A 17,729-nucleotide genomic window follows, 5' to 3' on the forward strand; every position below is an offset into this window, starting at 1 on the left:
CATAAAGAATTATACACTTAGACAAAGTACATTCAAAAGTAAGTAAAAAGAGTCTTACTGATTTATTTGGTCCAGTTATATCCAATTCAGTAGAAAAATGATGATTCTTTCTTTCCGTAAACTGAATTGACCCTCAGCCCTCATTGCTTCTGAAGCAGTGGAGAAAGGGGGAACCTCCTCACTCTAGGACCAAGCATGGCTCCCAGAGATGGAAAGAGCTGCAGCCACATTCTCCCTTCCAGGATGGTGAAGGAGGAGGAAGTGAGCTAGGAATGTGGGGGGGACAACAAACAGCTTCCTCCAGAAGTACAGAGAGAATCTGCATCCTAGAGCAAACTCATCCACATGCTAATGAGGCATGCTGATTTGCTGGGACCTCCAACACTTGTAAACCTCATGCTTAATGATTTTACGGCTTTTGCGGTAATCATTAAGCGAATCACTGCAGGTGTTAAGCGAACCACATGGTCGTTAAGCAACTCACACAGTTTACCATTGATCTTGCTTGCCAGAAGCTGGCCGGGAAGGTAGAAAATGACAATCATGTGACCACAGGATGCTGTGATAGACATAAATGCGAACTGGTTGCCAAGTACCCAAATCATGATCATGTGATCATGTTTGCCTCTTCCATCCTCTCATCCTTGTAGCAGTGATTAAGCTTTTGATGTGCCAAGGTCCCTTCTTTAATTAGCTTTACAGGCTATTTTCTTGAACTCTATCAGTGCCCTTTTCATTTCTTGATTTGTAACAATTATCTGTCTGGTGACTTAAAGCTTATTAGTTTAATTGGAGCCTCACTCATTCCTGATTGAGTTAACTGTCCTGTGAAGGGTTTAAATTGATCCTTTTTTTGCAAAATAGGTTGGCTGATATCTTGAAAGGAACAATACCTCCTGGCTTGTTTATCTTCCTTCTGAAAGAATCTTGTCTGTTATCATTGCATTAAAAATATGATTATCATATTCCTACATTCCTGCATTCTTGTGAACCTAAGATATGTTAGATACTTGTTTGACATCCCTAGCAAGCAACTGAAGCTCAGGAAATAATTAATTAAGCCTCGCCCCCACAAAAATATCCTTATCAATATTCTTTGTTTTTTTTTAAACTACCTCTGACCCTAAGGTTGCTCCTCCAGCTGCAGTCCTCTAAATCTGCCAAACTTGTTCTGATGTCTGTAACATCTTTTGGGATATTAGATGCACTCGGTATATTGGGAGCAAGCAACAACATGCAGTGTGATGCAATCACTCAAATGAGCTGAACAATGTACTTGCATCGTGACACGGAATGATGGGAAAGTACCTACTTTGTGTCAGTTACGTCATGCCACATGTGTCCATTTCAGCATCATCATGGTTTGTAAAGAGGCTTATGCCCTGCAGTGTTCCCTTCTCCTGGCTAAACCTACCCAAGGCCTCCAATCTTTCCTTCTAGGTTTTTCCTTACACATTCCTTACCATACTGGTTTGTCTATGTCCTTCCTAAAATGCAAGCCCAGAACTAGACGTAATATTCTGGGCATGATCTGACCAAGACAGAACAGAGAGAAGTAATCATGTATAGTTACTTCTGCTAGCACAGTCTTTCTCAACCTTGGCAGCTTTAAGATGTGTGGACTTCAACTCCCAGACTTCCCTGGGAGGAATTCTCCAGGATCAGGAAGCCCTTCAGAACTCATACCCTAGTCGTCTCAAGGCTTACCTATTGCAATGCACTTTACATGGGGCTGCTCTCAAAAGGCACTCAGAAACTTCATCTGGTCCAGAATACAGGGGCATGGGCATGATGGGTATGCCCATGTGTCACCTCTGCTTCACGAGGTGTGCTGGTTGCCAATTTGTTTCCAGATTCAAGGTGCTGGTCATCACCTATAAAGCCCTAAATGACATTCGGCCAGATTATTTGAGTGACCGCCTATTTCCCATGGTTTCTGGCTGACTGGTACATGCTGGCAGAGTTGGTGCACTTCTGGTTCCTTCGATTAAACAGTGCTATCTATTGGGACCCAGGAAGCATGCCTTCTCTGCCATGGTGCTGCCCTCTGGAATGAGATGCTCCCTAAAATCCAAGTGGCTCCCACACTCTGTTGGGGTTCTGTAAAGCCTGGTTGTTCCCCCAGGTCTTGGGCTGAGATGAATGGATCCCCTTGTTGGATGTGTTTTTATCTATGTTTTTGTTCAGAGTGACTGGATCCCATATTCTTTTGTTCTGTGTCGTGTTTTTATGATTTATTATATTGTAAGCTGCCCAGAGTTGGTTTGGAGTCAGGCAGTGCTTAAACTGAATTGAAAAAATAAATACATTTGGCTAAATCTGATACCAATTCGTATCTATGTCTCTGCAAACTGAGATACCTGAATGGGGTAGAGTTTTAAAAAAAACAAGACTATGGGGATAACAAAGGGCTAGCAGATCAGAAGTGGAACTTGTTAGTCTCTTTTAACAGCAGAACTCAGTCTGTAACCCTGTATGTGCTTAGCTTGAAGAAAGAGGTACTGAAGTCAGTAGGACAATAATTCTGTGAAAAGATGCACAGGATTGTCTTGTCAGGGATCACTAAGTGAGTTGCTGGTAGAAGAGATTGGATTTCAGCAATCACATGGACTGCTCTGGAAGAGGATATGCATTCTAGTATCCTTGTCTATGGGGATGTTTAAGTCCAGTGTTCCTCACCTGGGCAACTTTAGATCAGTGTTGATCTGCTGGCTGGGGAATTCTGGGAGTTGAAGCCCATGCTTCTTATAGTTGCTGAGTTTGAGAAACACTGCCCTAGCTCATGATTCATCAGAGCTAGGAATCAGACCAGACTTTTCTAGCTTGATAACCCTCCTAGTGAGACTTCAACTCTTAGAATCCTCTGCAATGGTCAGGCTGGCTGTTGAATTTTGGGAAGTCTGTGCCTTTGGATGATACTCAGTTTGGTAAGTTGAATAAATCTCTGCCTTTGATCCATCAGTATCCCTTTACCAACTTTTGGGATAGTCCTGCATTGACCCCCAAAGTTTGTTTGATTTTGGTTTATTGTGTTGTATGAACCCAGCAGTGTAAATTGTTCAGTAGGCTATGATTGAGCAAATCATGGTTTAGCACAAAATGTGAACCTAGCTCTGAACCTCTATTAATTGTGTTGGATTAAAGTTTTTGTCTTGTTGTAAAAGTATCACATCAAGGACAAACTGTGTGGGTTCCAAAGCCAAGTGTGATAAATGCCAAGATATGGTACTAAGCCATGCATTCTATTATCAGTTTCTGAAGTTCAGACCGAGAACCCTTTCTTCCGTAACCAAAAAGCACCATCTGCATGCAAGGGAGAAATATAAATTGAACTGGAAACCTGAGATTTGCATAAACCCCCAAAAGAAACTTTCAAAGAAACTTCCCCCAAACAACTTTGAGAGTACTCACTGTGCTTAGTCATCATGGGATATTGACTGATGGAGGAGAAGGGATTCCAAAGTAGTTAGAATTTAAACAGGAAGCATATAGGAAGTGTGACAAGCAGCATATTTCGCTATGCAATCCACTTTGCGTTAGCCTAGAAGGAAGTGGTGATGGGGCATTTGCAGGCCTTGGGAAGCTTGCTAGTTCATTGCGCTTGATCCCTTCTGCATGATCCCTTCTGCAAGCCATGGAAGTTCTTCCATGGTTTATTGTAACTTTAAAATCATGATTACTGGCTTGTCTTTCCCAAGTAAACCAGGAAGTGAAAGCAAAAATAAATCAGGTTTCCAACATCGATTTTTTAGAATTCAAGACAGAATTCTTGGTGTTTGTCTGTCTGTTTGTCTGTCTGTCCGTCCATCCATCCTATTACCCTATTTATTCAATTCATTTATTCAATTTTAGTTATTTATCTTACTTATTAGGATAGGCATACTAATTATTATGGAACTGACTCCCAGGTAATGCAGCTTCAAGCAGCCTTCCCTAACCGATTGTCCTCCAAATGTATTGTTTACTGATTTCTTTATCAACTTTCCAAGGCTGACTCCATAATGACTCTGGGTGACATGCAATATTAAAAACAGTTTGAAACAATATAACAGGTAGGAAAAAAACGATAAATTAGAGAGCAATAAAACATGCAACCTGAACACAAGATGCTCCCAGAAAAGTCCCACCAGACATCCTAGGCCTGGGGAAAAGCTGTTTTTAAGGCCTGGTTAAATGAGATCAGGGTAGGGGCTGTATGGATCTCTGGGGAAAATGCTGTTTCAGAGATCAGGCACTGTGACAAAGAAGGCCCACCTCCTGGTTCTCATCAGAGGACATGGGTTAATTGACAGGACCCGAAGTGTGTTACCTCTGCCTGATCATACAGGATGGGCAAACACTACAGGAGACAGATGTTCCCTCAGATAGCCAGGCCCTATGCCATACAGAGCTTTAAGAGTGATAACCAGCACCTTGAATTGCACCCAGAAGCCAATTGGTAGCTATATAAGCATACTGTGGCATGCCCATAACTACCTGTGCTACTGTATTCTGGACCAGCTGCAGCTTTTGAGTAGTCTTCAAGGGTAGCCCCATGTAGAACACACTGCAGTAGTCTACACACAAGGTGACCAAGGTGTGTCTGAAGGGCAACCTGGTTCAGGGATAGGTGCAATGGGCACACAAGATGAATCTGTGCAAAGGCTTTTCTGGCCATAGCTGCTCCCCGCTCCCCAGTGAGGAGCTGTGAGTCCAGGAAAACAACTGTACACCAGTCCCATATAGGGAAGTACAACCCCATTAAGACAGAAAATATCTGGGACTGGGTGGTCAAATACCCACATGCATTCCGCCTTACTAGGGCTGAGCCTGTTCCTCCACTCTCAGGCTTCAAGGCACTAGGATAAGACCTCATGGCATCACTTGGTTGACCTAGGATCAAGATGTACAATTGGGTATCATCAGTATATTGGTGATACCTGACCCCTAACTGATGGATGACCTTGCCCAGTGGCTCAGGAGGGGTGAGAGCATCAAGCCCTGAGATACCTCACCATCTGGGGCTTCAGGCTCAATCTCTCTCCTGCCTTCCTGCCAACACTGAGTGGAACCAACCACAGAGAAAGGATCACCACACTACCATGCTCCCAATTCCTAATCCAAGTATGCAGTCCAGAAGGGATACTGTGATAGATGCTATCAAAAGCTACTGAGAAATTAAGGAAGACCAGGACAGTTATACCACCTCAATCCAGGCTGCACCAGAGGTCATCAACAAGTGCAAACAATGGTATCTGAGTACTATCTCCCAGTCTGAAATCTGACTGAAAAAGGTCTTGATAATCCATTTCCTCCAGGACCCTCTGAAGCCATAGCCCAATCACCTTCTCAAAAACCTTCTCTAAAAATGAACATCCAACTCCAAGCAAATCAGAGTGACGTTATCCACCAAATGCTTATTATTCACAGTAGCCCTGCAGATGATCTTGTGCCTTAACCTTCCTCAGGAAAGAACAGGTGACTGGATGACTATCTGCAAATGGAATAACAATGGAAAAATAACTACATTTTGCCACTGTTATCACTACAACATCTTCCCTAATCTGCGGTCTTACTCACACTTGGTCAGAGCCATTCTTTGTCTTTCATATTAGGGCTATGATTCGCAGAATTCACAGCCCTACATGATCACGTTGGCTTGGAATGTTGAAAGTTGCAATCTCAACACATCTGGAGGCCAGCAGATTAGGGAAGACTACTTTGAACTTTCCATAAACAGCATGTTTGCTTTTCATGTCTTGGAGGAACACTGATCTGGCCATAATTAGCCACTGCTGCTTCTGGGCATTTTGTATTAAAACCAATTTAGGGTCTCTGCCTTTGTGTTTATCAACATCTTACAAAACATGTAACTTATTCCTGGTTCTCAGAAATAAAACAGGCTGAGCCTATTTTTCATTTTTCAGCAGGGTGAGGTTGGATGCAGGAAAGTGGATTGTTCAAATAGCTCTCCATGCTACAGCTGCCATTTGGCTTCACTACCTCACTCCTAAAATGTAGAAACAATCTGAAACAACTCTGCTATCCCTGCCACATGGTTGGGTTAAGAATCAAAAACATTTTAAGAAGCAGATGATCTTTGCTGCAACTATATACCAGTTTCTGGAAGGGTTCAGCCACCAGGTGGTGCCAAAGGCTGTGTCTTCTTCTTCCACCTTAAGGGGACATCAAACCCATTCCACCTCACCAGTCAAAAATGTCTCTGTCAACTTCCTAGATTTCTATTTTTCTAAAGCTTTGAGACCACTCCTTTCCCAGAGTTAAGGTCAGGAATTCTGGCGCCTATCACCTCTTATATGAACCTCCCTCCCTCCCTCCCTCCCTGTGTATGTTTTACCCTCCCCCAAGCCAAGCCCCCAGGAAGGTGGAGTGATAGATCCTCAGGACTGAAATTCAATCGCTTTCCTTTATTCTTCCTCTCCTCTCTTTTCCTAAAGCTGCAGAGGAAAGCGAGAAGAAGAGAGGGAGCGAAAACTGTGGTTAGGAAGATTAATAACAGGGGGTTGAAGACTGCCATGTCTAAGAGCTAGGAAGCTGAACCTCGTATAGGCAGACCAGAGGGGGATCTGGAGTGAAATGGGTAGGTGGAGAACAGAGAAGAATAGATAGATAAGAGGACTACAGTGGGTGGAGAGACAGATTGATAATAGGAGGGGGAGCAGACAGAAGGAGTGCTGAAAGGAATGGGTAGCATTAGAGATGGAAGATGAGAGGTGACTGGCACAGAGGGGAAATAATGCCCAGATACCAAATGATGCCAAAGAACTCCAGCTCTGGAAACCAAGGAAGACAGAAAGTTTCCTGGGACTAATAAGCTTCCAAGGAGGGTGGTCCAACTTGCTTCCCGCTATCTACCTAGAGATTTGGCTACCACCCAGAATCCAGGTAAGAGCAGTGATTCATCACTTCCTCTTAATATTGCCCTTAGTATTTGCAGGCTCCCAGGTGGGACTGGGTGACCTACAGGCTGCAATTGGGTTCAGCAACTCTTTGAAACAATTCAAATTTTCAAACCATTCAAATGTTTTTAAATTCAAAATTCAAATTTTGAAACAAGATTGCAAACAAAAGTGATATTTTCCTGCAATGGGAGGAGGGAAAAGAAAAAAAGTGGGCGTCAGACCCAGAAATTGAGATTTCCAGAAAAAAAGAAAAGGGGTTTAGAAGAATAGGTCAGTGGTATCTGTGGGTGGGGGGTCAAGAAGTGGCAGGCATGGCCATACAACTGAAACTCTGCTGCTTTTTATGTGCATTGCGTGTAATTGTTGGTTGTGATCATCACCTTGATTTTTGGACAGATGTTAGGGAGAAGTGACCCCAGCTGTGCTTATTTCCCTTTGCAGTTAAATAAACTGTACCTCCGCAGAAGAAAAGTTGTTTCACTCCTTCTTTAAGGAGGAGGAATTTGCCCTCCGAATCTAGAGTTCTTGTTCCCAGGAGCCTCCATAAATGCTGTGCACTCAGAAAGGTAATTCTTTGAGTTGAAGAGCAACTTTATCTTTCTGCCTTGTGGTGGCTGTGATCCTACACCATGCTGTTTCGCCATGATTAACTGAACCATGGCTTCCTGCATTAATCCAATGTTCAGGGTTCATGTTATGCACAGAATGGCATATGAACCACAGGCTGGGTATGCAGAACACAGAATACTAAAACGTGGCTGGCTAATTTGTGGCTCAGGACACCCTGCAAAGACAAGTCACTTTTAGCTGGTAAGTGTATTCCAGAAAGGAGAGGGCTATGGGCATCCAAGTGGGGCGGTGATATCATCACCCAAATGACACAGTGAAGGACATGATGTCATTGTGGCTTGCACCGCAGGCCTATGGGAAGGACTGGGGATATGGACAAAGTTCCTTATTTGCACTCGGGAGGCCTCTCCTGCCTTAGTGGGTCCAGGATGGAATAGGATGTGGAGTCCTGCTGAGACCAACACCCTTAATGAGGCTTGACTTCGGTTCAAAGCACAGGAATTCAAGCCTGGAGGTGTCAAATGACCAGAAAGTAACCTAGTGAGTGAAGAGCAACTAACATGACTTCATTTTTTAAAAATGCATTTATTCAATGCATGTTCACTCTTCCTATTAGGAGACACTGTTTATTCCTGAGGGCTTCATACCTAGTTTTGGCTATCTAAAGGGGCCTGGAGGATTTAAAACTGATGCAAAACTCCTCCAGCTGACAACACTGGTTCATACTGAAGCTTAACAATAATGGTCATCCATCTCCGACAACTTTAACTTAGCGTGTTGGGTGATTCTATCGGGCCCTATGCTTAGTGCATGGTTCCGGGGATGTTCCTGCGATGGTTAAAAAAATCAGTTTATTTGGATTACCTTAAATCCGGAGGACCGTTAGAGGGCAGGAAAGTCCTCTGTATGTCTGTGCTGCCCTCTCTCGGTTCCCCCAATTTCTGCAGTCCAGATACCACAGCCCTTCCCGAGAGAATCGTGGTTAGTTAACCGCGGGTAATCATGTTTTTTACGCCCGACCAGTGTTTCCAGAGTCAGCACCTGCTTGGTTTAGTTCTTTCGGACTGGCAGCGTCCCGCGCTCCCAGGCTCTTCTGCGCCCGATTGCCAACTCTTTTTTTTAAGGGTTTACTGCTCTCTCGTGTTTTTTCACCACCAGCCAGGCGAAACTGAAGCAGGTGGGGCCCTTCCTTTTCCCGCGCTGGGCTGCTTGTAAGCAGCGTTGGAGGGAGCGGGGCCGGTGAAGGAACAACAACAACAAAAAACTTCGTTTACTTTAGCGCTAGCTATGAGTTGTCTCATCTAAGGTCCTTACCCCCCCCCCATCTCCATATGGGCTAAAGTGGCTGGCTTCTGGGTGGGGCCGGGGTTATGCGGACACACGAACCCCTGTGACTGATGCGAAGTATGCGTCTTCGCCCCCGCGCCCAGCTGCCCCGGCCCCCTTTGTCTCAGCTGCCGCGCTCAAATGCCAGCGGAGGAATAAATGAAGAGGTCCAACGGCTGAGAAAGGACCGCCAGCTATTCCAAAGCCAACCCCGCCCAGCCCTCGGATAACTTCGGCACACCCTGTGCGTGGGTCAGGGCTCCCCGTTCATAGCGCACGTCGCAGCACCTCGGAGAGAACCAGCCGCCCTGGAAGTAAGGGAGAGGAGGTGACGGGGGCCTTTGACAATCGGAGGCTCGAGGGGCCGCTCGCTGTGGGTTTGGTGAGTTCCTGGGCGTGGAACTCGACCTGTTGAACTCATCCCGTTGGCTGGCCGCTAGCCTCCCAAGGCTGTTAAGTTTGATTTTAGCCAGCTTGTCACCAGGGCTCGCGCGAGTTTAATTATAACGCGACGCTGAGCGTTAACCAGTTCATCGGGGCAAATTCTGTTGCAAGATTTAGCATCGCCACTCCACTCGAAGGGCAAAAGTGGGATCTTCAGTGAATGCTGGGAGCTGACAAGGTTCCAAACATCTGGAAAGGATTGGGCATCTGCAGGGCTGCCAATATAGTCCAGTTCCAGGGGGAGCATGAAACAGGTGCCCGCCTTGCAACCACTTAGCAGTGCTTCCAGGGCACTAAAAGGGAATTTCAGCTCTCGAACTTCTCTTCCCTTCCCTTCCTCAGATTGGATGAAAACTCAGAGGCAGCTTTTCCTGCTAGACCAGCCTATGCTGCTAGCAAGATAATTTGAAATTATATGTAATTTTCCATAATGATCATAGATTGCAAGTCCCTAAGAAGCAGAAGCCACCTGCATTAAATGCTATGTTTGCAAAGAAAAGGGCCTTGTCTTCAGTGGCCCCATGATTTGGAATAGTATTTGAAAGGGCTTTCTAAAATTTCAGCTTCAGGTTATAATGTATGCATTTTCCTAGGCAATTTGAATTTGAGGTTTTTGTTGCCTTCTGAGATGCATTGCTATATGGTGGTAGCATCTTTATTCTGCAGTGGTTTGGTGATGCTGCACTTTTATCACTGTAATACTTTTGTCTTATTGCATGCTGCATTAGAATCTCAGGATGAAAGCTGGGTTAGAAATATTAAAAACAAATATATAAAATGTAGGGTCAAATAGAGAGCTATGAGTCACTTGAAATGGTACCTGTTCATAGAAGGTAGTGTAGTACAGTGGTTCTCAAGGTGTGGTCTGGGGTTCCTGGGGCCCTTTCAGGGAGGGCTGCAACTAGGGGGGGGCAAGTGGGGCATGTGCCCTGGGCGCTGTGCTGGGGGGGCACCAAAATGAGTGCTGGGGGGGTACCAAAATGGGCGCAGAATCCATGTTTGCTCCAGGTGACACAGACCCTAGTTGCGGGCCTGCTTTCTGGGGGTCCACAAAGTTAAATATTTTAAAAATTCTCAGTTTTAATTGCTAATACAGTAAATATCAGTAGATATAACCCACATAAAGCAAAGCTCTTTAGGATCCTCAGTCATTTTTAAGAATGTAAAGGAGCCCTGAGGCCAAAATGATTGAGAACTGCTGGTCTAGTACAATGACTAAAAGAGATAATGCATTACGGGTTCAGCTATTGTCTGTGCCGTGACTTTTGTTAAACTTCCGTTTCTCCACTTTTCTTCATCTACTCTATTGGAAGTAAATTTATTTGTATAAATTTGTAAGGATGATGACTAGCTAAGGAACGTGAAGGGCTTTAAATATTCTGGTGTTATGCAAATTATTGATAAATCTGCTATTCTGGGTTCACCCATCACACAGAGCTGTGATTTTATGCAATACATTTTGGTAAATATACCAAAATTGCTTTGGGTAAATATACCCAGTTCGTTGGGCTCATTTATCACACTAAGCCAAAACCCAAATCATACCTTAGCATGATGTGTGAGCCCAATCTTCTTGTAGGATCCAGAACATAATCTCCTAGTGGTAATCCTCTTTATGTGTTTCCATTGCCAGATTGGCTGCAGTAATCAGATGAAGCTGGAAACACTGAACCATGCCTTTGGTTTGGTAGTGCACTTAAGATTTAGAAATGTGTAAGAGCAGAGATAGAGGCACAGCTCTTACCTGGAAGCTGGTAGCCTTTCCAATGTGATGTTGCAACTCCCAGAATTCTGAACTGGTCCTCAAGATGGATTGGAATTTTGAGCATCATAGGCCCAACATACCTCAAAGATGCCAGATAGAGATAATGAACCCAGTATAGAAGTTCCGAAGTACTAGCATGTGCAATAAAGATCAAAAGCACTTTCTTGATCTGCTGATGCACAATGATTTACTTACCTGTAGGACTGCTTCAGCTTAAAAGAGCAATGGGTTGTAGGAATTAGTCTAAAGGCTGGATCTACCCCCCTCCCATACATACACTGAGCAAGCCAGATGGTGTCAGAGGACAAGGTCATTCGTGTTTCATCCCCAACAGCATACATTTTTCTGTGCACAATGAGACAAATTGATCTCCTCCTCCTCCTGTATGGGGAAAAGTTAAGGTGTCAACAATAGACAAGGTGGGGAGATGGCGATCCCTGCTTTGCTGAGCAGGAAGTGGCTTTCACTGCCCCGTCCATTGGAGAAACTGCAAGTGGAGTGTGGCACAGCCATGCTGTTGTACATGGTCCAGCACAAAATGTGCAAGGTGGCCTGTCCCATCTTGGCTACTCCATGACTGACTTCCTTGCAGAAGTTACAGGGTGGCCGAGACACTGCCCCTGAAGACAGGTCAGCTGCAGCACCTGTAAATGTGGCTTTGGGGATGTCACCTGCTTGGCCTGGCACTTTCCCTTTCAGAACCACAGGATGGATGAGAGAAAGTTGTGGCTGCAGGTATTTTCTCTGGGGTACTTAGAAGCAGAACTCTGGAGATGTCAGAGGAAGAAGATTTGGGGAAGGGCCTCATTCATAGCCAGAGTTGGCCCATGGGCTGAAAGTTCCCCATTCCTGCCTGGTAACCTATAAATCAGAATCATGATTCTTACATAAACATAACTTCTAAAGATCCAGAAACAAGAAACAGATCATGCAACAGAGCTGGATAGCGATGAAAGAATCTTGAACAGGTTTCAGTTAAACTTTGTGGCTTTGAAATTGGATAATAGAAAATGCCTTGAATATTTTCTCTCTTTACATAACTTTAGGGGTACAGTCTAAGCAAGGAGTCAGAGTTAGATCATCAAAAATATCACTCAGTATGAGGTGGGAGTCGGAGGGAATTGAGCAGCAGAGGAATTTTTAAAAAATGATTTGTGCATGAAGGGTAAAGATATATTTGGGAGGGAGAGGGTCATTTCTGGATGCCAGATATAGTCACTGAAGCGCTTCACAACATAGGACAAAATAGAAGTACTTGCTCATTGCTGCAAAATGGTGTTTAGTGCATGGAATTATTTGGAAGTTGGCAATTCTAACTGAACTAACCTAGTGAAAAGCTATGCCTTTATTCTAACCTAAAGCTTTTATGGCATGGATGATGAACCTGTGGCCCTCTAGATTTGGTTGGACTCCTGTTACCGCTGACTGTTGGCTATACTGGTTGCATCCGATGAGAACTGAAGTGCAGGAACACCTGAGAAGGTTTCTATCTCTGCTGTAGGGGAAACATGTGTAGCATAGAATATTGGAAAACAGGGTATGTTTAGAAGAAGGATGAGATGCACATTTTGAGCCCAATTTGGGGGGAAGGAGAATTATATATGTTTTCCTAAATGTAATATATTCTTGAATTCATTGGAACTTATATTCGAAGTAAATATGAATAGAATATTTTGAGTATGGAGATGAATGCTATAGGGTAGGTGGGAGAAGTCACATAGGGCCCCCAGGCTCTGAATCCCCCAGGATTGCACCCCCAAAATTTTGTAGCAAATTGCCCTGTTCCAATGGCATGTTTAATTCTTTTTACAAGCAAAATAAGCGCTAAAATAGATGGGTTAACCCCCCTGAACCCTTCCAAAGCAGTTATTCAGCCCTGTGAGAGTTGATACATTGGCTTGATGGGATGAAACACTTTATAGGGGTTCCTTTCTTTTTTAAAAAAATGTAATTTTATTGAAAGCTTTAAAAACAAGAGTAAAAATCAAACTAAGATAGAGCAAGAAAGGAAGAAAAAGGAAGAAAGAGAAAGCTAATGTGCAAAAAGAAAAAAAAGGAAAAAAGGTAGAAGAAAAATAGAAGAGAAAGAAAAAAGATATAAAGATATCCAATCTTTACAGCAGTTAAAAGTGCAATTATAAATTTACTTCTTTCTCTAAGGTTACATCATGACTCTTCTTTCTATAACCTATCCTATCTAATCATCAAAACCATAGATCATAAGTTCGTTTTTTTCTGTTTTATGCAAAAAGTCCATAAGGGGTTTCCAGTCAGCAATAAATGTAGATTTTGGCTTTTCTCTAATCAAACAGGTCAATCTGGCCATCTCAGCAAGTTCTGTCATCTTCATGGGTCCCTCTCTTTCTGACAATGGATTTAACTGAAGAACAGTGTCCTGCTATAAACTCAACATGAGGGGTTTCCAGGCAGACTGGAGTATACATCTTTGTGGGTAGAACAATAAGTGTCTTCTTGCAAATAATCTCTGGAGTTTCCTTCTTTATCTGGGGCCTTCTCTATTTATGTACTTTCTCTTGTTTTCTCTCTCTCTTCAGAAGCAGTTGGTGAAGAGTTAAACTTACCGGACAGCTGCAAAAACTAATTTGACCATGTAAATACTTAATTTCATCCTGACCTTTGGTCAAACTGTGAAGTGCCAGAGCTAAGCCATGGTATTAGGGCATTTCAAAACTTCTTCTGTGTGTTCTTTGGGGGTGGAGGAAGAGGGAAAGAAATTTGAGTTAACACCCTGAACGAAGCGAGGCATTGCTGTGGAGAAGTGCACCATGCCAGCGTTGGGGGCATAATGGCATAGTTCACCATAAACTTGCCCCTCAATATTCCAACGGCTATCTCGCTTTTAACTACTCCATTCAATTTTTTAAAAAAGAAATGGCAATTACACTTCATTTTATTTTCTTCATATTTGTATTTTGTTGTGTTACACCCTGGAAAAGCCAGTTTGTTGAAGGATGGCATGTTCATGCATAAAGAAACTTCCCAGTATCTCTCATTACGCCTCCAGTTCTCAGCCAGCATTCCTGCAATTGGTAACTTCGAGAGAGATTCCATGCAGTAACTCTTATGAACTCAATTAGTAGGGTCAATAGTTACCCTGGCTGGGAATGATGGGAGTTATAATCTGGTGCCTTGATAAATCGCCCACTCTTAAGCAGCTCTTTATCTACTGCCAAACGTATTTATATAGCCATTTCAGAGTATTTGAAGCAGTCTGTGTTTGTTTCTTGAACAATGTTTACAACAACCTGCCTTATTATAGTTGGCAGCTGAGAATGAAACTACATTACTTAACCTGGGTGGTCCTCTGCAAGCTAGGCATCCATCCCTGGCATCTTTGAACAGCTGCCAGATCCCCAGATCCTCAGTGGAACTCATAACTTGTATTTATTCCCTGCTTCCTGCAGGGAAAGAAAAAACACTTTTTCCCCCCCTGGCATTCTCTTGGTAATGAGTCTAGTTAAGCACTTAGGTTTTCTGTGGGAATAACATTATAATCAGGTGCATTGTGAGTATGAAAAATGGTGGGTAGACTCAGAAACCTGATTCTGGATGCTTGGAGGATGCTACCTGCTGCCAACTAAGCACACTGGATGGTTCTTTGTCTCCTTGAAGCTGGAATTGGCACCCCTCTCCCTCATACCAAATTCTTACTAAGTACAGCATAGCGAAATGATAGAGATCTGCTTGCTTTCTCCCATGTTGAATATGGACTGGACCTCCATGATGGAACAGATTATTTCAAGCAGGAGAGTCCAATCTCCGGTGTCTTCTGGAAGGACTAGGAAGACTCTTGAGATTTGACAGTGTTAGCTCAAGATACTTCACGGCAACAAGCAATAGGGCAACTCTCCCCTGTCTTTCTGCCCTCTGCTGCTGCAAAGCAGGTTCGAAGTCTGACGGATTTGGCAATTGAATCTCCCTTTAATAGAACATATGAAGGGAGAAAGCAAGCTTAAGAGACATAGGGCATTCCACAGAGCATTCCATGTGGCTGTCTTACTTTGCTTTGTGGTATGGCTGGCCCTACATTCTGAAGGCCCACTATCATTCAGGTAGAGTAGCCTTTCCCAATTGGGTGCTTGCTAGACATGCCAGGACTGTTTTTGACTGGCTGGGAATGTTGAGAATTGGTGTTCTGACATGTTTTAGAGCATTAGATGGGTAATGTTAAACTTGATGGATATGAATTCAAAGTTGTGTCATATGTTCACCAATTCCAACCTGGCATAATGCTTTATCACCAAGGTTGCCTTTTTCCCCACCTTTCAATTGCTCCAAAAGTATGATTTGTTACCATTAACTGGTACATTTTCTTGTATAGTCAGTTGACAACCTTGAAATGCTTGAATCTGAGAAGTAAGTAGATGGCTTTACAAGCTTCTGGTTGGATTCCACACAAATGTGATTGGTTTTTGTTTATCTATGAGCCAGTCATTTGACTTAATATCAAGTGTGAACCCAACCATTGAGGCTTACTCCTCCCCAAATTTAAAACAAATCATACCTTAGCACAGTGTGTCATTCTGGGCAGTGAATTGTGTTAATTAGCAGGTTAGAAGCTAAAGGAAGAGAAAGAACCACTGTATGTCACTCGACACTTTAAATTGCATTGCAAGGAAGTGTCTTCCTCATCCTATACTGTATAGTCCTAAACATAGGGACCAGATAAACACTAAGCTTGGAAGCAACCTATCCACATGTCGCATTTTGCAATACATGGTGCATTTGTTAGGAAGATTCTTCTTTGGTCTCATGGTTTTGAGGAGGGCAAGCTGTTCTTTTCCAGTTCCCTCATTGCATCTCACTGCCCCCATGTTAAAGATGCTATCTTTCTCCATGGCTCCAGGCGAAGGCAGTGACATGACGTTCCTCAGACTCAGTGTGGGTGGTTGAATAAGGGCCTTCAATGCTCCCCTTGCTGTTCAGGATCAAGGCGGGGTGAGGGGGTCCTTCCTGAATCAATGCTCCATTCATCCATTTGGCGTCATAGCAAGGATGAGAGGTGGGAGGGAGAGATGGAATGCAAAGGCAAAGTGTGCCAGGAGTTATGGAGGTGCCCTTTGGTTGGGGATCATGAGACAAAATGTGTTGCCAGCCCATGCTGGTTGGGAAGGAAGTTTTTGCAGAATGCCCTGTTCATTGTTTTCTTTGCCTTGTTATGGTGGATGACTTGTACCCCTGGTCTACTGATAGTTAATGGATGGGCCCTCAATACTGCATACTATCATATTCTCTCTGCAAAATGTCCCTGGTGTCTACAAAATCTTTTGAGCCCCACCTGTAAGGTAGAAGGAAGAAAGTAAAAGTGCTTTTCTCAGAGAGCACAGAACATCGCTGCATGTAGGTGGGCACACACAAAAAAGGTGTTAAGATTTCCTGATGCTAGATGGGTGCTTTTATTCTGTAGTGGGCTAAATTTTAAAACAGATTAATCCTAGTTCATCTTGGCAGACAAAACTGGATCAGTCAAAGAAGGGCATTTTCTATCCAAGGAAATTTGCAGGGTTGGTTTCAAAAGAAAGGAGGAGTAAACAGATTTGAATTGTGCCATGTCTGTTCCATGTAGCGTGATGGAGATACTGTTTGCTGTTTAAGAAGTAATGAATTAAACTTACGGTGATTCTGAGAGAATGGTTTTCTGAATTCAGACAGGTCAGAGATGCTCACTGTGAAAAGTCACAGTTCAAGGGGGGTGGAAACCTCCCCCCTTTTCTAAAAGCAGTGACAGAAGCAAGTGTATCATTTGGTTTGCTTCTGGATCTGATCTTACTCTGGTTTCCCAGATTGATACAATGGCCAGGAGTCCCCTTTATGAACTTCAGCTGATGTGCCAATTGTGTCTCTACTTGGAAGAAAATAACTTCTGTTTTTGGGATCTTTTAAAACTCGTATCTCTTTGCTCAGGTCTCTTCTCCCAATCTTGATACAGGTAGTCCTCGTTTAGTAATTGCCTCATTTAGCTACCGTTCGCAGTTACAACAGTGATGAAAAAGTAACTTATGATTAATCCACACATTTTGAACCTTTGCAGGTCTGTAAAGCAAAAGAAGGCTGAAGTAAGATCATAAGGACAGTCACAGTTTTACTTAGTGACTGCTTCACTTAATGATCAAGTTGCCGGTCCCAATTGTGGTCACTAAATGAGGGCTACCTGTAGGTAAAGGTAAAGGTTTCCCTTGACATTAAGTCCAGTCGTGTCCGACTCTAGGGGGCGGTGCTCATCTCCGTTTCAAAGCCGAAGAGCCAGCGTTTGTTCATAGACACTTCCGTGGTCATGTGGACTACTTGGAACGCCGTTACCTGCCCGCCATGACTACATGGAACGCCGTTACCTGCCCGCCGAAGCGATACCTATTAATCTACTAACATTTGCATGTTTTCGAACTGCTAGGTTGGCAGGAGCTGGGACTAACAATGGGAGCTCCCAGCTCCTGCGGATTCGAACCGCTGACCTTCCGATAGGCAAGCTCAGCAGCTCAGAGGCTTAACCCGCAGCGCCACCACATCCCTTCCTGTATTGAACTGAATTTATTCATATTGGTTGTATGGAAATACTGTATTTTTACAGGATTTTTTTAGCATATTTTATATTTTATACCAGAGGTATGACACTGGGGTGGTGGTGGCAAAGGGTGCCCTTGGTGTTTAAGTGCATTCTGGGATGGGGGGCACCCTCCAAAAATTGGGCAGGAGAGGACAAA

The 17,729-nt window shown here is 43.6% G+C and overlaps 1 protein-coding gene across 2 annotated transcripts in view; it reads left to right on the forward strand.

Annotated features, from left to right (window-relative positions):
- The first annotated feature begins 8,929 nt into the window (after window positions 1–8,929).
- The window catches only part of PLEKHA4 (pleckstrin homology domain containing A4), a 42,632-nt gene continuing 33,832 nt past the window's right edge, over window positions 8,930–17,729 (forward strand). The window contains exon 1 of one of the 2 annotated variants that reach the window (XM_063301150.1): window positions 8,930–9,112. The gene's annotated coding sequence lies outside the window, so the exon portion shown is untranslated. Of the gene's footprint in view, window positions 9,113–9,414; window positions 9,497–17,729 lie in introns of those variants that run through there. The other variant, XM_063301151.1, reaches the window with a different exon arrangement.

The sequence above is a fragment of the Candoia aspera genome, chromosome 4, assembly GCF_035149785.1.
Source record: "Candoia aspera isolate rCanAsp1 chromosome 4, rCanAsp1.hap2, whole genome shotgun sequence".
NCBI lineage: Eukaryota > Metazoa > Chordata > Lepidosauria > Squamata > Boidae > Candoia > Candoia aspera.